General features: G+C 50.3%; 1 long non-coding RNA gene across 1 annotated transcript in view; it reads right to left on the bottom strand.

Annotated features, from left to right (window-relative positions):
* LOC138247378 (uncharacterized) overlaps positions 1-19,882 on the bottom strand; it is a 269,559-nt gene extending 249,677 nt beyond the window's left edge. The window contains exon 1 of the long non-coding RNA XR_011194476.1: positions 19,722-19,882. This is a non-coding gene — a long non-coding RNA (uncharacterized lncRNA). The remainder of the gene's footprint in view (positions 1-19,721) is intronic.
* Between the last annotated feature and the right edge of the window lie 5,901 nt (positions 19,883-25,783).

The following is a 25,783-nucleotide window of genomic DNA, read 5'->3' as shown; positions in this document are numbered from 1 at the left end:
GAGTAAAAACAGAGTAGACAAACAAGCAGAACAGAGTAAAAAAGGAGCAGACAAACGAGAAGAAACCAGGCAGCAGAGGGTGGCAGGTGGGCAAGCTGGACAGGAGACTGTCATGATGGAGCTGGCACGAGGACCTGCTCGAATCAAGCAGCTGAAACATCCTGTGAAAGGAAGATCTTATGTCCAGACCAAATCATCTGTTTCCTTTGCTTGGAGTTGGAAAGTACTTCCATTAAATCTGTATACTGGAGAAAAAGGATGATAGTTCCTCTAGGTTTGAAAGTGAAGTTTGAGCTGGAGAGTTTGGATCCAAGACAATGAGCTCTCTGAACATTAAGGGGAGCACTGCTGATGAGACTCACAATTTTGGGTAAATTCATGTGTAGAAAGGTGTTATATCACCACCTTTGGCTCTCTTCGAAACACCATAAACACAAAGATTGTTGCACCAAATTTCAATTTTCAAAATCTTCAGTTTGTCTTTTAAGGGCAGCGATCTCCCTGGCAATAGTGTCAACTTTTGAAGTTACATCCCAAGTCTCTGTGAAAATAAATTCTATATCTGAAACCCTAGACTCAAGAGAAGACCATTTGTCTTCTAGCCTTTAGAGGGTGGTATTGGTTTCCATCATGAAGAGTTTTACCATTTTGAGTTGTGTCTATTAAGTCCTCCATAGTAATTCAGAGGGGAGATTCCTGGGAGAAGCTGGGTCTTTCTCAAACCTTTTGTTACCACCAATAGGATTCTCCTTGTCTGTAATGTTGGGGAGAGAACCTTTCTTCAAACGAGGACTGCCTCTCTCTGCCATATTGGAGGTATAGTAGGAGGTATGAAAAGAAGCACAACAATCAATGAGGTGGAACAAAGAGAAATTCTCTGCCAAAGTATGGACTAATGGACCAAAACTGCATAAAGCAAGTCAATGACAGTGGAGGAGATGATACAAAGGCTGGTTCATATGAGATAACCCAACTGATTTAATTCAGAGAGATGAAATAATAAAGGTAAGGGGTGGTAAAAATCCTCAGGAGGAGAAAGGAATGCTGTTCAGGAGATTTGGCCATTATTAGAGCAGGCAGAAAAGAGATATGCACTTTAATGAAGGAGCAACCCTGCAAAGAGTGAGCAAAGTGCTCACATTCCTGTCAGGGTGAAAAGGCGGTAATAACCGGCCACAGCCTGCTATGAGTTAAAGCAATGAAAATAGAAGACATAAAGACAGGAGCTCAAAATTTTGAAACAAACTCACTGCTGGAGTCCCCAACCCCAGAGCTGCTTCCCGCAACCATGAAAAATGCCCAAGTGCACCCCCATCAGTAATATATGTGAGAGCTCAATCAGCTGGTATCCATCTTCCGAACATGTGAGCAGCACTATAAATGTGGTTTCGATATTCTGTCAGTGATCCCAGGAAGGTTAAAAAAAAAGTGCTATTACAAAGCCAGCATTGGGTGCATCAGTAATTTTTTCTGATGGTGGGTGGGGGGGGGCAAGACAGAATTGGGAGAGTGGGCGAGAAGAAGCAAAATAGGCAACAGGAGAGTAGGAGGTGGGAGGGAAGAAAAACAAGAACAACGGGAGACTGCGAGGTGGAAAGTGAGAAGCAACACAGACAATGGTAGGTTGAGGCGTGAGAGGGAAGATGCAATATGGACTTTATGGTGTGGCCAGCGATGACTGCATTAAAGTGCTATATTTTTTGTTATACGGGCCGGGAACCAACACAGATACAAGAGGGCAGAAGGTGGGAAGTAAGAAAAAACATGGTCAAGAGTGGTAAAAGGATAAAAAGCAACACGGACAATGAGGGATGGGGAAAGAAGCAATATGGACAATGGTCGAAGAAGGGAATAACAAATATAAATAATGAGGGTGGGACGGAAGAAGCAACAGGGAAAAGGCAACATGAACAATGATGGGGAAGAAGAACAAAAATGAGTACCTCAACCACAGCATGAGCAGCAGAAGGACACTAATCAAACTGAAGCTATCAATAACTGACCCATTCTCCATATTACAGAAAAGAAAGTGAAACTCGCACAAGGTGGTCAAGTAGGAAGCAGCAAATAAGAGTGGCAATGAAGCCAACAAATGGTAAGCAATGGATGGAGTCTAATCACTTTTAGAAAACAAAGGCCCTGATTTATACTTTTTTGCGCTGCATAGCATCATTTTTTGAAGCAAAAGCAGTGCAAACTTAAAAAATGCGATTGTATTTTGTAAGTTTGCGCCGCTTTTGTGTCAAAAAACCAAATGAGGGCGCACAGAGCATTCATAGCATTTCGATTTCCACCTATCAATCCTACTGATGGTATCCCAGGATAGGCCCAAAGCTGCCGCTGCAGTGGCTGTGCCAATGTGAAAGGAATGTGAAATAAACACAGACTCCTCCTCGCCCATAATTGCCAGGGCACGCTTACATACTAAACTGGTAAATTTGTAGCAGGTGAGTTGGGATTCTTCCTCGTGTATCAGCAACTTGTAGCAACCCCCCCCACACAGTTGCACCCAGAGGAACTGCCCCACTAACGTCATCGGGCAGTAGGTGGTCCCTGAGGCTGAACCTAGACACACCCACATACTCTTCCTCCGTGGGTCCGTCTTAGATCTCTGAACCTTCATGCGCAGAGAACTATCAGTGATGATGATGTCGTACGGCTCGATCCCTGAATCCGGCCAGCCTTGGAGGATGCTACTAGTTCTGAGATCTTGAATGCCGAGAAAAAGGCTAGAGATTAGGCAAAGTGGAAGACACTAAGGGGGTCATTCTGACCCTGGCGGTCCATCAACGACCGCGGAAGCACCGCCAACAGGCTGGCGGTGCTTCCGGGGGCATTCTGACCGCGGCGGTAAAGCCGCGGTCAGAAAAGGGAAGCCGGCAGTTTCCCGCCGGCTTCCCGCTGCCCCAGGGAATCCTCCACGGCGCCGCTGCAAGCAGCGCCGCCATGGGGATTCCGACCCCCTTCCCGCCATCCTGTTTCTGGCGGTTTTCACCGCCAGAAACAGGATGGTGGGAACGGGTGTCGTGGGGCCCCCAAACAGGGCCCCATTAAGATTTTCAGTGTCTGCTTGGCAGACACTGAAAATCGCGACGGGTGCAACTGCACCCGTCGCACACCAGCAACTCCGCCGGCTCCATTCGGAGCCGGCATCCTCGTTGCTGGGTCGCCCGCCAGCCCAGCGGGAAAGTCAGAATGACCGCCGCGGTCTTTTGACCGCGGTACGGTCTTCTGGCGGTTCCCGCCAGGTGGGCGGCTTCCGCCACCCGCGGGGGTCAGAATGACCCCCTAAGTTTGTAGGGGGATCTGCACACCCATACCAGGACCATCACCATTTGTGTCAGGCTCACTGTGTTGATAGGCCTCCTGGCGACCTCCTTAGGGGGAGTCATACATTCCCAAACCATAATAGCCCTCTTCACCCATGGATCTTTTGTCGGGTCCGATACCCCTTTCAATCCAGCAAAGAAGGCCATTGCCGAAAGCTGCCTCCGTTCTAGATGCAGTGACTTATCACCCTCCCTTTGCTTCAGCAGGAACTTCAAGACTCCCTCGGGGTGAAAGTGCTCCGCCATTACTAGGGAATCAAAGGAGGCACCATATATTTGCCAAGCAGACTCATATGTACGTTTAGTTTTGGGCGCCAAGGATGCTGTGATCAAGTCGGAGGCGATGGGGCACCAAACTTCCATAACTCCATAGGGAAGACTGACATTGTCTCGTCCGCTTGCAGCCACAGTGCTCTGGACCAACTTTGAACGAGACAGAGCATCAGCCACTGCGTTATTAACCCCGAGACATGCTTGGCTAAGAAGAACATGTTATGTGACAAGCAACTGCGGACCAGAGCCTTAAGCAAGCGTAACACGAATGGACAATTTGCTCTCTGATTATTTATTATCATGACTGTCGACATGCTGTCTGACCAAAACACTATCCTACTGTTGGCCACAGTGTCTCTCCAGATCTGCAGCGCTACCACAATAGGAAAGTAATGTTTTGTGTGAGCCCAGAGGCCCTCCATTCTTCTGGCAAGTACTGCATGCACCATCTTTTTGCCAAAGATTACCCTGAAACCAATGCTGCCTGCTGCGTTTGTGAACAGGCCCAGTTCAGTGCTAGATCGTGACTGCTGTTGCCAAAGGAGGGTGCAATTAAAGTTATCCAGAAAGCCATCCCAGGTTCTCAGGTCCTCCCTGACTTCAAAGGACAATCTGGTGGGGTGATGCTTACCAGAAGGCCTGCCATTGCCCTAACAGTATACTTTGAAAATGCCCTCCCCATAGGAATCACCCACAATGCAAAATTCAACTGCCCAACTAACATTTGCAACTGGTGCAAGGTGACCTTCCTTCTTGCTAGACAGTACTCAATGGAGGATTTGAAAGCCATGACCTTATCTGTCAGGAGCCTGCACATGGCTGCCTCTGAATCAATTTCAATGCCCTGAAATGTTATCCGCGTAGAGGGGCTCTCCATCTTGTCAGCTGCCAATGGTACCCCTAGTGCCCTGGCCAACTCTTGGAAGCCCAGCAGTGTCTTCCCACAACGTGGGTCACATGAACAGAAAATCATCCAGGTAGTGCACTACCCCATCTGTGGCTGCCACGTCTTGACTGCCCATTCTAGAAACCTGCTGAATGACTCGAAGACCGAGCATGCAATGGAGATATCCCATGGGATATAGGCATGCAAAGATCCAGAAAATACTGTCCCTCAAATGTGAATGTGCTTTGGCCGGGAGTCCACTTGGCTCCACCAGCCTGCCCTAGTGCTCCGGACCCCCCTACCACAGCCCGGAAAGCAGTTCGAGCCCCTCACTCGGACGACCCCCACAGCCAAAATCCCCAAACAACCCTACTCCCCTCTCGCCCTCCACTCCCTCAACCCATGCCCCCGCCGCACCTGCACCCTCTCCAACCCCACACAAACACATGGCCCCTTCACCTGCTACTCCTGCCACTTCTCCTGCTCCACATCTCCCACACCCCACACCAACCACAGCGACCCCCCCCCCAACAAACACATAGGCCCTCATTACAACATTGGCGGTAAAAGCCGCTTACCGCCGTGCAGAATACCGCCAACACACAGCGGCGGCAGCGGAATTCCGCCACGGTCATTATGACCCACTGCTCGGAATCCACCAATATTCAGACACCCACAGAAGTCCGCCACACCAAAGGTCAGTGATAAACTGGCGAACACAAAACCTCCACCGTCACGCCAACAGAAATACGCCCACACTTTCACGACACACGAATCCACGCGGCAGTCTTTCAACCGCGGTATTCCATTGGCGGTACACACCACCGCGCTCAAAATACACACACATTTACAAAACACTACCTCATTGGACAATTCCAAATACACACACCTGATACACATACACACACCACTCCCACACACCCATTACAAGATAAAACACACACCCACATCACCCACAAACCCCTACGACAAAATTACAGAGAGAAGGCCAGAGAGAGACACTACAAACAACTACCAAGCATCCACAGGCACACAATACCATCACCCACATAACTTCCACGCACCTCACACAACACACCACTACATATCACCCCACTTATCACTACACACACCGCCCCACATATCACCCACACCATCCCATGGCACGGCAAAGACACCCCAGGTTCCCTAAGGAGGAGCTCAGGGTCATGGTGGAGGAAATCGTCCGGGTAGAGCAACAGCTATTCGGATCACAGGTGCAGCACACCTCCATAACTAGAAAGATGGAGCAATGGCGAAGAATAGTGGACAGGGTCAATGCAGTGGGACAGCACCCAAGAAATAGGGATGACATCAGGAAGAGGTGGAACGACCTACGGGGGAAGGTGCGTTCCATGGTCTCAAGACACTACCTTGCGGTCCAGCGGACTGGCGGCGGACCCCCTCCCCGACAACTAACAACATGGGAGGAGCAGATCTTGGCAATTCTGCGTCCTGAGGGCCTCGCAGGAGTAGATGGAAGAATGGACTCTGGTTAGTCAAATCTTAACTATTGCATCCACCACCCTACTTTCATACTATCACATACCCCCACCCTCACCCCCACCCCCATCACTCCAACTCCTCACAAATGTCCCAACATCACAAACCACACATCCTAACACCAAGCCCTAAATGCAACAACAAAGCATGGACACCCATCACCAAAGCATGGCCACTGCACATACCCATACACACCCCTAAACCACCATCACACAAAGACCCACACAGGAATGCAAGCACTGGGGTACACAGCAACCCACCCATTGCACACCATGGCACACACAGATGTAACAAACATCCTTTTATACCCCTGCAGGACCCCTATCCAACATCACCGGACAGGAGGGTCCACACATGTCCACACCACCAACAGAAGAGGCCCACAGTGATGACAGCAGCTCTGTCCAACTGGATCTAGATGACCACCCCGGCCCATCGGGGACCTCTGGACAGTCGGCTCCCCTGACACAGTCACAGGCCACCACAGAGCTTCCCCCCTCTGGAAACACCAGCACAGCACCCACCCAGCGGGCCCATACCTCTGTCCCCAGGACACGTCAATCAGCAGTGTGTCCACCACTACAGGAAACCCAGGCTAACCCACCACCCCAACAACAAAAGGGACCTGGGTGCAGTGGCAGTGGGCACACGGTCCAGGGGACAGACGCCCAGGAACACAGGGGAACTTGTAGGGCTGCTGTGCGACAGGGGGAGGACAGGCCAAGGGAACCCACTCTCCATGCGGCCCTCTCCAACATCATGGGAGCCTACCACCATGCCCAGGAGACGATGGCAACGGTACTGGCCAAGTTTAATGAGACCCAGCGCCTGCAGGAGGAACAGTATTTGGGCTTCAGGGAGGAACTCAGATCCATCAATTCCACCCTGGGCACCATCGTAGGGGTGCTGAAGGAAGTCCTCAACACCAGGAGGGACACTGTGGCACAACAAGGGGCCCCTGACACTAGCATGGACGATGAACTGCCCACCACCTCTGCCGGTGCTAGTGGACAGGAGGTACCGGCACAGGACCACCACACCAGCACCCCACCCCCTGCAGAGGGTGAACCACCCCGCAAACGGTCCCTGAGATCCAGGACAAAGACAGAAAACGATGCCAAGACCCCCGCCAAGAAATGAGACCACCCTGAATGTCATCCTTCTGTCCCACTTTGTCACCCTGTCCATCCTCACACTGCCCCAGCTCCACTTCCTATGCCCATTTGGGCAATGCACCTGTGAGACTAATAGACTGGACTCTGCCATGGACATTCCTCCACCATCACCCCTCACCATTTTACAGCCCCCTCCAATATTGAGCACTTAAATAAACACCCTTGAAGCACAAAACAATCTGGAGTCAGTCTGTGATTTCGAAATAGTGTATTAGCAATTACAGTGTCAAAATGCTCTTTCAAATGTAATGTCAACATACCTATGTCACACAGCTCTAGTCCATGAGATGTCACACAGTGGGACCCACATCTGTGAAATCGTAAGGGAAAGTGACAACTCAGTGACCATACACTGGGTGAAAACGACAGACAGTAGAGAGGTAGTAGTGTTAAAGTACATGTAGTAGGCAGGTTTGTATTCTTACCTGTGTCTAACTGGAAATATTGCAGGATCACCAAGTTCCTGTTGTCGATGTCCTGTTCTTCTGCTTCCTCGTCTTCACTGTCCACAGGCTCCAGAGCTGCAACAACACCGCCATCTGGACCATCCTCCTGCAGAAAAGACACCTGTTGTCGCAAAGCTAAGTTGTGAACCATACAGCCGGCCATGATGATCTGGCACACCTTCTTTGGTGAGTAGAATAGGAGGCACCTGAACATGGCCTTCAGGAGGCCGACGGTCCGCTCTATAATCCGCCGAGTTCGCCCATGGGCCTCATTGTAGCGCTCCTCTGTCCTTGTCCTGGGATTCCTCACTGGGGTCAGAGGCCATGACAGGTTGGTGTAACCAGAGTCACCTGCAAATGGCGAGGGACAACTGTTAGACACACACTAACCTGCAGAGCTATCCCCAGACCCAGACAACCATTCCCACTGACTTACTTCCAGGTGCTCACCTAATAGCCACACACGGTGCCTCTGCAGTTGCCCCATCACATAAGGAATGCTGCTATTCCGCAGGATGTAAGCGTCATGCACTGAGCCAGGGACTTTGGCATTAACATGGGAGATGTACTGGTCTGCCATACACACCATCTGCACATTCATGGAATGATAACTCTTCCGGTTTATGTACACCTGTTCACTCCTGCGGGGGGTTACCAAAGCCACATGTGTCCCCTCAATGGCACCTATGATGTTGTGGATATGTCCCAGGGCATAGAAGTCACCTTTCACTGAAGGCAAATCCTCCACCTGAGGGAAAACGATGTAGCTCTGCATGTGTATCAGCAGGGCAGACAACACTCTGGACAACACATTGGAAAACATAGGCTGGGACATCCCTGATGCTATGGCCACTGTTGTTTGAAATGACCCACTTGCAAGGCAATGGAGTACTGGCAGCACCTGCAATTGAGGGGGGATTCCTGTGGGATGGCGGATAGCTGACATCAGGTCTAGCTCCAGCTGGGCACACAGTTCCAGGATTGTGGCACGATCAAGCCTGTAGGTGATGATCACATGTCTTTCCTCCATTGTCGACAGGTCCACCAGGGGTCTGTACACCGGAGGATGCCCCCATCTCCTCACATGTCCCAGCGGACGGTGCCTATGAAGGACAACAGCGAGCACAGAGTCAACCAACTCAGAGATACGTACCTACAGCTGACACAGAACACAAATCATAATCCAAAATTTGGCCTGTATGAGTGTTGAGGCAAGGCCTAGGTATGTGTGACGCAGTTAAAAATTAAGCCATGTGGGCCCCTGAAATGGCAGCTGTCTGGCCTGTAAAATGGAACAATGCGATTTGAGGTAACTGCACTGGCGTTGTACACCATCGCGGTAGGAGGTCGAAGACCGCAGTGCAATTCTGCATTGGTTAACATTGGACCCTATGGGTTCCAGGAGCCAATGACAATGTACGCCGGCGGTGACGGTGCACACCGCCGCGGACGTGACTGCCATTTTCTATCTGTTCAATCACTCAATACCTGATCTTCGACAGGAGAGGACCTACACTGCAAGTGCTGCTGTGACCTCGGTCTGGAAGAGACAATGGCTCGAGTGTCTGGGGAAAGGGCCCCTGCCTTCACATCGGAGGAGTTGGAGAAACTCGTGGATGGGGTCCTCCCCCAGTACACGCTACTCTACGGTCCTCCAGACAAACAGGTAAGTACACTGGGAGCATGCTGTATGGGCTATGCCTGTGTGGAGTGGGATGGATGAAAGATGGGGGGGGGATTGAGGCGTGCATGAAACGACAGTGAGTGCATGTGCCACATGGCATGGGTAGGGATGGGGGCCAATGACAGTGGGTTTCCCTAGGCCAGGGCGAGTGTGCTAGTTAGGTCCCCTTGTTCTGGCAGACCCTGTGGCACCCCACCCCACCTGTGTACAGTGCCAAGTACACCTAGTCAGGCTCCTGTGTCATCCATGTGTGCAGATGTCGGCCATAGCCTTGTAGACCATGTCCCAGGGATTGAACAGTGGAGCCCAAGTGCGCGGCGTAGTGCAGGGGGCTTCTGTATCTGTTGTGTCCGCCAACGGTAGCGGTAATGCATGCACTCAACATGTCTTTCTTCTGTTGTCCCCCCCCTTTTTGTGGTCTCCCTGTTCTTGTGTGCATTAGCATCATCAGGCGGAGGAGCAGTGGCACCGGAGCAGGAGGGAGCTGCATCCCACATGGCCCTGGAGGGCGAGACAACGGACTCGGAGTTCACCAGTGGGACGGAGGGCGAGGGGAGCTCCACGGTGGGGACAGGAGCGGACACCAGTGATACGGACTCATCCTCTGATGGGAGCTTCCTTGTGGTGGCAGCAACATCTGTGCCCCCCGCATCTACAGGTACAGCCGCCACCCCCCTACCACCACTGCCCTCCCAGCAGCCCCTCAGCCTTTGCTCCGTGCCCGCTCACCCAGGAAGGTGAGCATCACCTTCGCCCCAGGCACCTCAGCCCCTGCCCCAGTCACCCCTTGGGACACAAGGGAAGCTCTGCCAAACCTAAGCACCATATATCCCACAGGCACTACACGCAAGCATCACACACATGCAGACACACCAACATCCACTGCCTCCACTGTGTCCCCCTCCTCCTCGTCTCCCTCCTCCCTCCCAGTCTCGTCTACACTCACACCTGCATGCACTACATCTAGAGCCACTACTTCCATCACCAGCACACACACCACCACTCACCGCTCACGTGCAGTCACCACCCCCACTGCCATTCACACATCCCCTTTGTCCTCTCCCAGTGTGTCTGTGATGCCACCTCCCAAGATACACAAACGCAGGCACACACCCACCCAACAGCCATCCATCTCACGACAGCCTCCAGCGCATGCACCTCACCCAAAGTTACCAAACGAAAACCTCCTACAACCACAACCTCCTCCTCCACTCCCAAACCCCCTCCAGCTACCTGTCCCAGTGTTCCCAAGAAACTTTTCCTGTCCAACCTTGTCCTCTTTCCCTCACCTCCCCCACCCCGTCAGTCTCCTAGGGCCCGACCGTCCAGGTCCCAACCTAGCACCTCAGCCACAACATCTCCGGGACCAGTGGTGCCTGTAGTCACCGGAATCTGGAGTGCACCGGCCACCAGGGCAGCCAGTGTGGCACAGAGCCACAACACGGACAGTCCCCCACCTGTCAAGCATCAAAAGTTGGCCAGTGCCCGGCAGGAGAGGGGGAAGACTCCAGCCCAGGATGCCACCACCATCGCCAGCCCTACTGCCCAGGAGGCCACCGCCATCATCCCCGCTGCCCAGGGGGCCACTGCCAGCACCAGCCCAGCTGCCCAGGAGGCCACCGCCAGCACCAGCCCTGCTGCCCAGGAGGCCACTGCCAGCACCAGCCCTGCTGCCCAGGAAGCCACCGCCAGCACCAGCCCTGCTGCCCAGGAGGCCTCTGCCAGCACCAGCCCAGCTGCCCAGGACAGGACCACCAGCACCAGCTCTGCTGGGCCAGACAGGACTGCCAGCACCAGCCCCACTGGGCCAAACAGGACTGCCAGCACCAGCCCCGCTGGGCCAGACAGGACCGCCAGCACCAGCCCCGCTGGGCCATGAAGGACCGCCAGCACCAGCCCGCTGGGCCAGACAGGACCGCCAGCACCAGCCCCGCTGGGCCAGACAGGCCCGCCAGTACCAGCCCCGCTGGGCCAGACAGGACCGCCAGCAGCTGAGTCACTGCCAAGGACCCAGCCGCCACAAGCACTGCTGAACAGGACACTGCCACCACAAACACCGCTGAACAGGACACCGCCGCCACAAACACCGCTGAACAGGACACCGCCGCCACAAGCACAGCTGAACAGGACACCGCCTCCACAAGCACCGCTGAACAGGGCACCGCCGCCACAATCACCCCTGCCAAGGACACCGCCGCAACAAGCACTGCTGCCAAGGACACCGCCGCAACAAGCACCGCTGGCCCATGAGCGCCAAGGGCACTGACGCTACTGAGTCCGTCACAAGCAGGATGAAGCACTCTGGGCACAAGGCCCCCTCCAGAACCATTCGAGAGATCCATCCACTACCTCTGTCCTTGGCAGGATGAAGCACTCTGGGCAGAAGCACTCTGGGCACAAAGCCCCCTCCAGATCCAGTGGAGAGATCCATCCACTACCTCTGTCCTTGTCAGGATGAAGCACTCTGGGCACAAGGCCCCCTCCAGAACCGGTGGAGAAAGGCATCCACCTGAGAGACCGTGGCTTTGCACTCCCCAGGATAAAGCAGTGGGCAACCCACCCACTGTAGAGACTTGAGAGACTGTGGCTTTGCACTCCCCAGGATAATGCAGTGGGCAACCCACCCACTGGAGAGACTTGAGAGACTGTGGCTTTGCACTCCCCAGGATAAGGCAGTGGGCAACCCACCCACTGGAGAGACTTGAGAGACTGTGACTTTGCACTCCCCAGGATTGAACAGTGGGCAAACCACCCACTGGAGAGACTTGAGAGACTGTGGCTTCCCACTCCCCAGGATTGAACAGTGGGCAAACCACCCACTGGAGAGACTTGAGAGACTGTGGCTTCCCACTCCCCAGGATTGAACAGTGGGCAAACCACCCACTGTAGAGACTTGAGAGACTGTGGCTCTGCACTCCCCAGGATTGAACAGTGGGCATGTGGCCCCCTCGTGGATTTGGCATCGTGCACTCAACCGTCTGAGGTGCCCCCCCCCATCCCCTTCCCCCTGAGGTGCCTGTTTTATTGCTATCTGATGCCCCTGCAGTGTTCTCTCCATCATGTTCGGGGATTGAGTATTGGCCTCGCCCATGCCGTGTGGGCCCAGTGTTCCACGGACTTCAATGGAGCACTACCTGGACTACTATTCTTGGTGTATATATTTGTTTATAGTGGATATATATTTTTGCGTCCTGGATTTTAATAGATTACAATGGTTACACTCATTTGCTTTTGTCTTTGCATTCTTCCGGGGGGTTTGGGGGTTGTAACTGTAATGTGTCATGCTGTATTAGTGTGTGTGTTGTAGTGGGTGGGGGTGTTGCGTGTGTGTGTGTCCCTGTTTTTTCCCTCCCCCCTCCCCTGTGTCGTAGGTGCAGTACTCACCGTTGTCTTCGCCGCCGGCGTTCGTGCTCCTGGTAGAGGAGCAAGAAGATGAGGGCTGGCAGGATCTGGAGCTCGGGTCCCATGGCGTCTGGATTCCTTGTGGGGTGTGTAGAGGTGAGCGTTTTCCCTTCGTAGTCCTGTTTCCGCCGTGTTTTTGTCTGCGGTGAATCCACCCCGGAAAACATGGCAGATTGGTAGGTTGTGAGACTGTGGGCGGTACATTGTCCTCCGCCTGTCTGTTGGCGGTGACCGCCAAGCTGTTTGTTTGTACCGCCGTGGCGGTCGGAGTGTTAAAGTGGCTGTCTTTGTTGGTGGTTTCCACCAGGGTCGTAATTGCAATTTCTTTACCGCGGGCCTGTTGGCGGTCTTACCGCCGCTTTAACACCGACCGCCAGGGTTGTAATGACCACCATAATCCCCAACGCAACATACACCTTCTCTACCCCCACGCACACCAACCAGCCGCACCGCACACCACCTCACAACCAGAACACGCCCTGCAACAACACCATCGCACAACACAACAACAACACCCACCAGAACCACCTCAACTGCCTACTCCTCAACACCCACTCCCTTCACAAACATGCCATAGAACTGTGGGATCTCATCACATCACACTCACCTGACATCGTCTTCCTCACGGAAACTTGGACCAACCACTCCTCAGAGCCTGACATAGCCACTGCCACCCTCGTGGGATACAAACTCCAACGCAAAGACCGCCTCAACAAGCCAGGAGGTGGCATCGCCATCCTACACAATGACACCATTAAAGTCACCACCAACTGCCAAGACACTATCAACAGCGCAGAACACATGCACTTCCTAATCCACATAAACAACAACTCCACCCTCAGAGGTACACTAATCTACAGACCACCAGGTCCACGCCCCGCCTTCTGTGACACCATCGCCGACACCATCAGCACGCACGCCCTCACCTCCACAGACTACATCCTCCTCGGTGATTTCAACTTTCACTTGGAGAACCTTCAAGACCACAACTCCACCTCTCTCATAGACAACCTCACCAACCTCGGACTCAAACAACTGGTCACAGCACCCACCCACTCAACAGGGCACACGCTCGACACAATCTTCACCTCAAGCAAACACATAACCTACACCCACACCACCAACCTTCACTGGACCGACCACCACTGCGTCCACTTCTCCTTTGCCAAACCACCCACACACCACCACCAATACACCACGCCCTACAGCAGTTGTGGGACAAGATCCCCACAGAACGCCTGAACTCCCAACTGGCCCTTAACCTTCCCCCCCTCACCAAAGACCCCAACACTGGAGCCCACAACCTCTCTAAATGGATCACTACCTGCACTGACACACTAGCCCCCCTCAGAAAACACATCGCCACCCGCAACATCAAGAATGCACCCTGGTTCACCCGCGGACTCCAAGAATCCAAGCGCAAATGCCACCAAGCGGAGAAAGCCTGGCGACAGGAACCCACTACAACCAACTTCTCCACCCTCAAAACTTCTATTCGCACCTACCACCAACTCATACGCACCACTAAAAGAGCACACTACAAGACATGCCTTGACAACAACTCCCAAAACAGCAAAGAATTCTTCACCATCATTAAAGAGCTAATCAAACCCAAAGCCAGCAACATAGACCCCACACACACACAGCCCCTCTGTGACGCTCTCTCCAATCACTTCCACCACAAAATCCTGGACATTCACAACAGCTTCATACCACACACACCCACCACACACAACCCTTAACCTCCCAACGCAAACCCTACTCATGACTTCCCCATCATACTTACCATCTGGGCCCCAACCACACACGAAGAAACCGAAAAAGCCATAAATTCCATCCACTCCGGATCACCCTCCAACCCCTGCCCTCATTGCATCTACAACAAAGCCAGCCCAACCTTCGCCCCCGTACTCAGCGACACAATCAACTCCTCATTCGACACCGCCACCTACCCAGATCCCTGGAAGCACGAGGAAACCACTGCTCTCCTAAAAAAGCCCAAAGCCGACACAGAAGTCCTCTCCAAGTACCGCCCAATCTCCCTCCTCCCTTTCCCCGCCAAAGTTGCAGAGAAACTAGTCAACGCCCACCTATCCCACTTTTTTGAGGAAAACAACTCACTAGACCCCTCCCAATCCGGGTTCTGCAAGAACCACAGCACGGAAACCGCCCTCATCGCATGTACTGACGACATCAGAACCAGAGTCGAAAAGGACGAGACCGTCACACTCATCCTCCTAGACCTCTCTGCGGCCTTTGACACTGTCTGCCACCACACACTCTGCACACGCCTCCACAACCCAGGAATTCGTCACAGAGCCTTAGACTGGCTCACCTCCTTCCTCACCGACCGGACCCGAAGAGTCCGCCTACCACCCTTCCACTCCACTGCTACCAAAATCATCTGCAGAGTCCCCCAAGGGTCCTCCCTCAGCTCCACCCTCTTCAACATTTACATGACCCCCCCCTCACCAACATCCTCCGACCACACGTTATCACCATCCTCTCCTACGCAGACGACACCCAACTAATTTTCTCCCTCACCCGCAACCCCACCACCGCCAAATCCAACCTACACGCTGCACTCCTTGACACTGCCACCTGGATGACAACAAACCACCTCAATCTTAACTCCAACAAAACCGAAATCATCATCTTTGGCCCCAAGAAAACCATATGGGACGACTCCTGGTGGCCAACCGCCCTAGACCCCGCACCCACCCCCGCAAACCACGCCCTCAACCTCGGCATCACCCTGGACCCCTCACTCTCCATGACACAGCAAATCAACGCAGTAACCTCCTCCTGCTTCCACACACTCCGGACTCTGAAAAAGTCCTTCAAATGGATTACCTCAGAGACCAGGAAGACAGTCACCCACGCACTCATCAGCAGCAGGCTAGACTACGGTAACACCCTCTATGCCTGCACCACACTCAAACTCAAACGCAAACTCCAGAGAATCCAGAACACAGCCGCACGCCGCATCCTGGACCTCCCCCGCACAAACAAATCTCACCACACCTCAAATCCCTTCACTGGCTCCCCATAGACAAGAGAATCACTTTCAAGATCCTCATCCACGCACACAAATCCATCTACAACACCGGCCCAACCTACCTCAACGAAAGAGTGAACTTCCACACACCCACCCGCAACCTCCGGTCTGCCGACCTCTCACTAGCCACTGTCCCCCGCATCCAACGCACCACTACAGGAGGCAAGACCTTCTCATACCTCGCCCCCAAAACCTGGAACTCCCTCCCAACCAACCTCTGCAAAACCAAAGACCTCCTGCTCTTCAGAAAAAACCTCAAGACATGGTTGTTCGAACAGTGACCCCTCCCCCTTAAAGCCCCCCCATAGCTCCTTGAGACCCTCACAGGTGAGCGCACTCTATAAATCTCTTTGATTGATTGATTGATTGAATCCCAGATGGCATGTGTCTTCCGGGTGTACTGGCAACGAAAAGCTGATTCAAGGTTGGCTTTGGCCATCAAGGCCCCCTTGCCTAACTTCTGCAATTTGCCCAGGGCCTCATCAAAAGTGGTGTACTGCACCGAGCAGAGATCTTGGGCTAAATCATCATTGACCGATGCGCCGTCAGGATGGATGTTAGGACGAATGTTAGGATTGTTAGGATTGATGCATAGATTGAAAATCCTGTCACCCAGTTCTTCAAGGACCATTCCACCCAAACCTTCTGTGGTCTGAATTCCCTTTCTTTTCCTGATCTGGGCATACCCCATGCCTGCCTCGACCATGCCTGTGTTAATTAAGTCAAAGACGTCAACATATCCACCCCTACAAATCTTTTCTTTGGTCTCTGCAGGGACGTGCCAGGCAACTGCCACAGGAGGAGCCAGGCTGGGTGCTGTGGCACTTAAAAAACTAGTGGACTTGTTCATAGAGCAGCCTGCACAGGAATAGTTGGGACCGAGGAGGATACCACTGGTGGCGGCACCCATACCTGTGCTGCCACACTAGCTTGCTCACCCGCTGAATTTGTCTGGATAGAGGCTTGTGCCTCACCCACCTGCCCAACCACCTGTAACTCCGGAGGCTCAGCCCCTTCCTGGTGAAGCATTAGTTTGGGGCCCGGGCAGGTAGGAGATATCCTTAGGTGCCACACTGGTGTCACCCATCGGACCTCTTGGGGGCTGACTTCTGGGGCCAGGTGCCGAAATCTGGCTTGTGGACTCACCCTGGACACCTGCTGCAGTCTTCAACTGCATGCTGGATATAGGCCCAGGGCTCGGGGAGGTGTCCCTGTTATGCACCGGGGCCCTCCTCTGCCGTTTTGGTTGGGGGGGGGGCTGGACCAAGCTGCGGGTTTTTTTCAGGACCTTCCAACAGCTTCTGAAGGGCCCAATCCATGCCATGGGTCTTGGCCATCCTCCACAGATCACTGAAGGAGCTAAAGTCTGTGTGCGACACGGGGGCGTCAGATGCTGGTGCCGATCGTGGGCGCTTAGGGGCCATGTTGCAAACACTTGTGGGACCGCCTTATCTATTCTAAAAGAAGAGAAGGATGCATTAGTTATGGAAATACACACAGATGCCAACCTGCGCAGACACTCATATTTTTCTTTTTTACAGCACCGGGTCGGGTACTTACCAACCCCCCCCTTTGTACCACGCAAAAAACACCTGCATGCATAACAAACTAACTGCGTCAGGGGGTTACTCACTGTTAGACCTGAGAGCCTTAGGGTGGGCACCCCTAACTTTTTGCCTGCCTCCCTCCACTTTTTGGACACTGTTTTTGCTGGTTTTTAGACTCTGCGCACTCTACCACTGCTAACCAATGCTAGAGTGCATATGCTCTCTCCCTTTAAACATGGTAACCTTGGATCACACCAAATTGGACTATTTGATTTAGTTATAAGTCCCTAGTAGAGTGCACTATATGTGCCCAGGGCCTGTAGATTAAATGCTACTAGTGGGCCTGCAGCACTGGTTGTGCCACCCACTTTAGTAGCCCCTTTACCTTGTCTCAGGCCTGCCATTGCAAGGCCTGTGTGTGCAGTTTCACTGTCACTTCAACTTGGCATTTTAAAGTACTTGCCAAGCCTAAAACTCCCCTTTTTCTACATATAAGTCACCCCTAATGTGTGCCCTCAGGACCAAAAAGACTTCTCTCTTGCAACTGGACTCCTTGTGCGGCGAAACATTCAACGCACAGCTTGTGCCGCAGTGAAAAATTCACTGCTCGCCGAACCGGAACACCGCCGCTCGACTTCGCGAGGAAAAGATCGACGCGGCGCCTGCGGTGCAACCGGAACTTCGACGCACGGCCCGCCTGGACAACGCCGCCCGACTTCCAGAGGGGAAATCGACACAGCGCCTGCCGTGAGGGAGAAATTTCCACGCATCGCCCACTGGAAAGAGGCAGAGCTGGTCAAACAGCCCAGGATTCCACGCACAGACCCTGGAGCATCTGAAAACCCTGCAACCTGAAGAGAAGACCCATCCACGCGCCGGAAATCGATGCAACATCTTCCCCGCATGAAAAATAATGACGCAAGTCCGTGTGTGAAGGGGCGAAACCGACGCACACACCATTTTCCACGCATCTCCTCATCTGCGGCCCTTTGTGGAGATTTTTCACTCCAACCAGGTACTTTGTGCTTGAAAGAGACTTTATTTACTTTTAAAAAGACTTAAGACACTTTATATCACTTTCCAGTGATATCTTTACATTTTCTTATTGAATATTTTATCGTTTTGACCTGCAGATATCCAGATAAATATTATATATTTTTCTAAACACTGTGTGGTGTATTTTCGTGGCGCTATATTGTGTTATTGTATGATTTATTGCACAAATACCTTACACATTGCCTTCTAGGTTAGGCCTGACTGCTCAGTGCCAAGCTACCAGAGGGTGAGCACAGGATAATTTGGATTGTGTGTGACTTACCCTGACTAGAGTGAGGGTCCTTGCTTGGACAGGGGGTAACCTGACTGCCAACCAAAGACCCCATTTCTAACACTCACCAACTCCCCCTGTGCTCCAGTTGTGCCTATGTAGGCATACACTAGCATGAGGCATGCAATGGGGTTAGCTGCAGAGACAGTTCATTTCCATTTATTACAACCTGCGCGTATAACACAACTCAAGGGGGGATACTTTCCCAACCCCCAACTTGAGCATATGGCATGCAAGGGGGTAACAGTAGGAGAAGGCCATACCACCAGCATGCTTTACTATCCCTGTTATTATCCAACCTAACACAAGCATGCAGTACTCAAAAACAACCTTCCCAACTCTTGCCCACAATTGCACTTTTTTTTAAATATATGACGACTCTCAGAGCTTCACACGAGTGCCCATTACTCGCGCGGCGCTGCATGAGTCACAGCTACAACGTAAACAGACCTTGGCAAGCACAGGGAGAATAAGGAAAATTTGCTTTTAATTTATACCTTGTTTTATATTCCTAAACAAAATTAGCAACCATGTTGAATTGTACTTTAAGGGCATTGGCTGGATTTGAACCCCTGTAGAGGGGTAGCCTGCTGCACCAGAAGCACTAGACCTTGCTACTGAGCTACAGCTCCTTGATGCGGGAGTTAATCGTGCTCACTCGTCACCGCACTCCCCGGGAGTTGCCACTTGAACCCCCTCCCCAATTTGCCGGTGTCGGAGAAACGCGGGCTGCAAAGGAAACTATGGCAATACCAAACACTGAAGACAGAGCTTCTAAGCTACGGCCCTAAACCCGGAGACTGATCAAACTTGTCGCAGTCCTGCTTCCCATCACCAGGTAAAGTGTGAACGAGCCATGAAATAGATGATTTACTGAGTAAGGAGCTTCACCCCAGATGGGGCTCAAACCCACTATCGCAGCTTAGGCGGCCTGTGCCTTATGCATTAGGCCACTGGGAACGTCCAGGTGGCTGGTGCTTTCCACCACATCAGGTGGTGTGGAGCCGGCAACTACGACCTACGCCAGGAAGCCCCCCATATCCTGCTTCCTCCACTCTCGCGCCCCCACCAACCTGCAGTGAAGAAGACAACTCCGGCTGATGGACTCCGAAGACGATTCTGGCCGATGGTCTGCCTCCATGGACTCCACCAATGGACTCTGCCTGCACAGATCAGGTCCGACGACTCCACCGACGATGACTTACCTTCCGGGGTCGGAGGGCAAGGCAAGGGTCCCAGCCATTTACATACCCTCCCTGCTCTGGGCCCCCTGCACTCCCTGATGATGCGCTTTCGGGACGACCTTGCCTCTTCGTCGGACTTGACGCCACCTCCATAGGGTTGGGAGGAGAATGGCTCCTGCCTGTGGTGCGACTAAGGGTCCCCGTTCCCCAGGCTCTGGAGGGGTGCCTGGGTATGTATTTAAGTTTGCCTCTCACCATAGATTTCAAAGTTGCCTTGAATATTTTTTTCATGCATCGAATCCATTTATAAAGGAGTTACTATAGCATTATAAATTAAAATGCTGACAAAGATACGTTTATATAAATATTCGTTTTGTGTTGGTAAAATGCAACATGTTTTCTTCAAACGGCTTTGAGGTGTAGTAAGAACTGCGGGGCCAACAAATCCCCACAAACAAATTAAAACCTGCGAACAGTAAGTAGTAACGATCAATGTTCGATTTCAAACAGCAAAAATCATAATCATCATAATTCTTGGTGAGAATTGAGCTGGAAAAACATCGTTGAGAGTGCAAAAGTTGCACACGACTGGTAATGCTGATTCGGACACAATTGCACTCAGAAAGAGGGCCTCTGTGACTTTTTACAGTAGGCAGTTGAAATGGCCCATGACTAGAACTGAAAGCCGGCTCTAACAACTAGCAGAAACGTGGAGGAGCCCGCGCCGCGATTAGGTCTGGACAGTGATGCCAGCAAATGACTAGGAGAAGTCACCAATCGAACAAATGAAGTGAAGGAAAGCACCCAGTCTAAACAAGTCACATAACATGGGCTGTGTAGGTCTCCGGGCATAACCTCCTCTGAGCAATCCTGTGCCAGGGATTTTCAGTTCAATGTATGTTATGTTCTATGGCCACCCAGTAAGTGCTAAACACGAGTCCAGCGAGGCCGGAGTGCACGCTCGATTACTGCACATGTTGTGAATACTGATAGCAAGGGCACGCATACAGCGGAGCGGTTCCTTTTCCCACGGCCTGGTGGGCTCAAAGCAGCGCAGTTTATTTAGCAAGACACTGGCACTGGATTTGAAATCCACATGAAATGTGGCCCAAGAGTCGTCTGCTTCCTTTGAGCACTGGGTGCAGACACACACATCCATATGATTTCCAGCGCAGGCGTGCCAAATGAAAGCACGTTTTTCATACATCACCGTTCTCCTATGTCAAGTCTTGTCCTTTCCACAGTAGAAGATGTTCACATTGTAGTTCACGTGGGCGCATGTCGTTTAAAAAAAACATGACCGATAGACACCGACCTAAAAATGTCGCACAAATGCTATTGATAATATTTTTATTGTAAAAAAACATTTTCCACATCGTGGCTGTCAGTTACAGCCAGATTTCAAAAATAGTAAACAAGCATTTTCGGATATCAGGGGCTGTAGGGTGGAAGAACAAGCAGCATTTAGCTTAAGCATGCAAAGTGCTATTTAAAGTTTGATGAGCAGATTTACATTGGGAGCCTTCCTCTCTTCCTTGTGACTATGATTCTGCACCATTCCGTCTTTTCACTTATATCATGCCCCAACCTATGGTGTTTCTGACAATGGAAATTAACATTTATTCAGCAGCCATCTATTCGCTGACATCCATACATCACCGTTCATATACCGGACCTTTATCTTGCATCTTGCACCCAGTGAGTTTTAATTTGCCTTTTTGCCAGTAGGAGGCCCAGAGCCACAATGCCATAAGACAAACGTTAATTCTTTGGGCACAGGTGTAATCTTAAAATATATTTGAAACCACCTAAATATGATATAACTTGTTTTTAAAAAAATCAACAAATCCACATGCCTATCATTTGGAGCAGATCAGCCTCATCCATCCACGTCAATTCACTAAAATGTCAAGGGTAGAAGAAGTGACATCACACATCCTTTGACCTCAATGACATCATATATAGCGACATTATATGATCTTTGACCCTGATGTTAAGAACCCCATAATAAGTGCACAATTAGTACAGTAAGGCGAGACTTACTAACACAAATAAATGCTTTTTTAGCTACTACCTGTTTTTTAATGAGGATATCAATACGATATGGCAGGGAAACATTATGAATGTATTTTCAAATTAAGCATATAGTGCCAAAAAACATATAACAACAGGGCCAGCTGTAGCGCAGGTGGCGCCCGGTTTAACATTATTTTTTGCCACCCCACAGAGAATATTTGCTTCATGAATTCTCGCGCTACCAATCTCCAACAGTGCACCTCATTTCTCCATAGCCCCACTGACATACATTTCATTTTTAGGGTCGAGTCTGCGTCGCATGTGCTTGCGCATGCGTTTTGCTTGTGAGACGCTTTAGGAGTTAGAAAAGGGCTCGGAGCCCCATTGACGTCACGTTAGTTGTCTTTCATTGGTTCGTGGGCTTGCCTGTTAAAATCTGCTTGCTTTCATTAGTGGAAGGGACGCATTCGTCATGCCTTTTCCGGTGGTTAGCCCTCCTCGAGCGCAGTGACCAAGTACTGAAAACATGCGAGGCTCGCTGTTTCCCATCAGGTTTGTGGAATACTTTTTATCTTTTGTTTGCAGCGCGATCTCGCTTGGCAGAAGTCGAGCGCTTTGCATAACATCGACCCTGTTACATAGTTAATTGCACTTTTGCCAGTTACGTAGATAATTGCACTTTTGCCGATAGGTTTCATTATGAGTGAACTGTACCAGTGCGATCGCACTGTTTTTTTCTTTCAATGTGGAAAGAAAAATCCAGTTGGGAGTTTCCGGTCGGGGAAATGCGAGACCCTCGTGCATTGCAAATGCTTGTTTGTAGTGCTATTCACAGTTCACTTACATTCAATTTTGTGATCTGCATGGTCCACCTTCTTTTCAGCAGGCACATTAACCCTCCGTGCTACTTTATGATGACCCAAAACTGCCACTAGACAAATTTCCATCTTTCCGCAGTAGAAACATTATTCACCTGAGCTATCTTGACATTTTTCTGAAAACTGCTAGACCAGCAAGGAAGTTCACCTGCTTTTAAACCAAAAATTATTTTTAAAGTCAGCCCCAGGAGCAGCTGCACTGGTCGCATGGCCCTAAAGCTGGCCCTCTATTATAACACTAGAAATCAACATTATTTCTTTCACAAGCAGTTATTATATGTTGGTTCCCGCAGTGTGTACCAAAAAGGGAAAATATATTAATTCATCATGAGAAATCAAGAATTAAAAAAACAACAGTTGTTATGCCCACCTCTATTAATTCATCTAAACTGTGTATTGAATATGAACTAAATGCCTCATTACAAGGCTGGTGTTCTTGTAACCGCCAGCCTCGTAATGGCAGTTGGACCGCTGTACTCCAAGTGGTCTGACTGGCACATATGACCCTGGCGGTCAGACCACTAGGGGACCGCCGTCACTGCCAGGAACAAGGTTCCAGATGGGGTGGCAGTGGTCAGAGTCATGATCAGCCATGGCAGAGTTCAGCGCCGCCGTGCTGATCATGATTGCATTTTCTCCCAGCCTTTTCATGCCATGAAAAGGCTGGTGAAAGTCAAGTGCTGGGAGCCACAAAAAGGCCTCTGGCAAGCACACAGTCATGTCGTGGGCTGTGCAGGGCCCCCCACCGCCTAGCACCCTCAGGATGCACACTCTCTGCTATGGCAGACAGTGTGTATTCTGAAGATGCTGGGAGCATCCTCTGTGCGACAGCATTGGCCTCAGCTCCCTGAGGAGCCGAGGCCAATGCTATCACACTGTTTCCACTGGGCTGACTGGCAGAAAGCTTTGATTTCAGAGGCTTCTGCCGGTCACCAAAGTAGAAATCTTGTAATCGGCCTGGGAGGGAGACCACCACCTTCACAGCAGTCTCTTCTCCACGGGGCTGGCGGGCCGACGGTTATCCCACCAGTCTCATAATAAGGCCCTAAGTTATGGGCTGGCGGTATTATCACTGGTAAAGCATGTTGTATTATCATAACTTAAAAGGCACTGTTACTCCTGCTAAACACAAAGGTGAAGTTTTTGTTCAAGTGTATCATTTTCCATGTATTCACAATAAAATAAAAATGTTCAATAAGGTGTGATTTTATTCTACGTTTTTGCTGACTCAGAAGAGTGTGTGTTAACAGAACTAGATTCCGGTGAGAACAGCAGAAAGTAAACAGTGCTCACTGTGAGACCTTTTGTTCTTTGGACTTACTTTGCCATTTCTGAGGTTAGAGGTCCCAAAGGTTGGAATAAAGTGATAATGGTCTCCTAGGGGCAAGCCAAGGGTCACAGCAGCAACCTCTGACTTCTCCTGCCCGACGTCCATGGCCTCATCCACCCTACATTATGGACTTTTCCCAGGATATATCCCTGTATCTACACATATGTATACTGCAAGACTATCTAGAAGCCAGTAGAGCAATGTACATGTTCTCAGGCAAAAATACAGTCATCCTATGGTTGGAGGGAGTGCATTGTGACATAGTGGTCTTTAAAGAGGTGCACCCTCAGCTATTTCATACATTGAATTAGGGTTGGGACAGTCCTGATGGGTTCAGGAATGATGTTTCCAATCTTGGGTGAACAAATGGAGGAGGCTTGTTGCCTTATTTTTACATTTTTTTGCTGGTTTGTCTCCAGTCTGATAGTCTCCTGGCTGCAGATGTACTGAGAATCACCACAGATAGTGAATTTGTTAGCCAGATAGTCATGCGCCTTGGTCATGATGGCTTTGTAGATTCATGCAGCTGCATTCGAAGATGACACAGGCATATGAGAAGAGATCTTTTTTTAAGCGTCAGCTGACTGCAGCAGCAGGGCAGTACAGATCACTGGCTGCACAGAGGACAGATTAGCAGTTCAGAATTAGTTGGGCTTATTAGTACTGAACCGCATAACAGAATGTGACTTGGCATTGGATAAAAGTTGGTGTTCAATTCTGTTAAGGTTAATGTCCAGGAACTAGTGTATTATATGATATGTGCAACATATTTTGAGAAAGACAGGCCGTGTGAGATAAAATCAATGTAATACTTAAAGTACGAAAGTTAAAATCTAGCATTACTTTTCTCATTTTTAGCATAAACCAGTGTGTTAACCCAATCTTTTGCTGGACTATGGATCTCACATTCACCTTAATTTTGTAAATAAACAATATTTATAAAATAAAATATGTGTTATAATTTATCAGAATTGTTATAATAAAGCTTGATACATTTTTTAAAAAAATACATTTTTAAACATTGTTTACTCTTACTTACACTGCATTTTCAATTTAATTTTACATTAACTACACTGATGTTTTAAAATAACATTTTCAACAACGACCAAAAATAATTTAGATATATTTTTAAATGAGAGAGATATACCTTACTGGTATTAAAAACGATGATACTAAAAGTTTATAACATATTTTAAAATATTTATTTAAGACAGAAACACATTGGGGAAAGTACTTATATGTAGGACGGGGCCTTTGACTATATATGGGGGAGGGGGCCACATTTACTATTCTACCTTTAGTCCCATAAACAATGGGGAAAGTGCATGTATTTGAGTGGTGGCTCATACTTACTATTCTCAGTACTGTATAGTCTTGTTGACATTCGAAAAAATGCATGCATTATTTTAACTCCAATTCCACAAATGTTCTGGTAATTGCATATATTGGGGGAGCAAAGGGTCTTCCATTTACCATTCTGATGCCGGTCCTGTAAATTGGGGAAACTGCATATATTTTGGGGCATCAGGTTTACTATACTGACACCATCAACTTTTGGCGAGAGTTCTCAAGTTTATAATAAAAAATTAAACGTTTTTTAAGTTTAATACTTTAATACTGTATTGGTGGGGAGGGTTTGGAAGACTATATATTGTTGCTCAATTATAGCCTTTTTTGAGCTAACACTTTGAAAATATATACACAGTGCAAATTATATGTAGTGTTAG

Source organism: Pleurodeles waltl, chromosome 7 (assembly GCF_031143425.1).
Source record: "Pleurodeles waltl isolate 20211129_DDA chromosome 7, aPleWal1.hap1.20221129, whole genome shotgun sequence".
In the NCBI taxonomy this organism is placed as follows: Eukaryota; Metazoa; Chordata; class Amphibia; order Caudata; family Salamandridae; genus Pleurodeles; species Pleurodeles waltl.
This window is presented reverse-complemented; position numbering and strand designations above follow the sequence as displayed.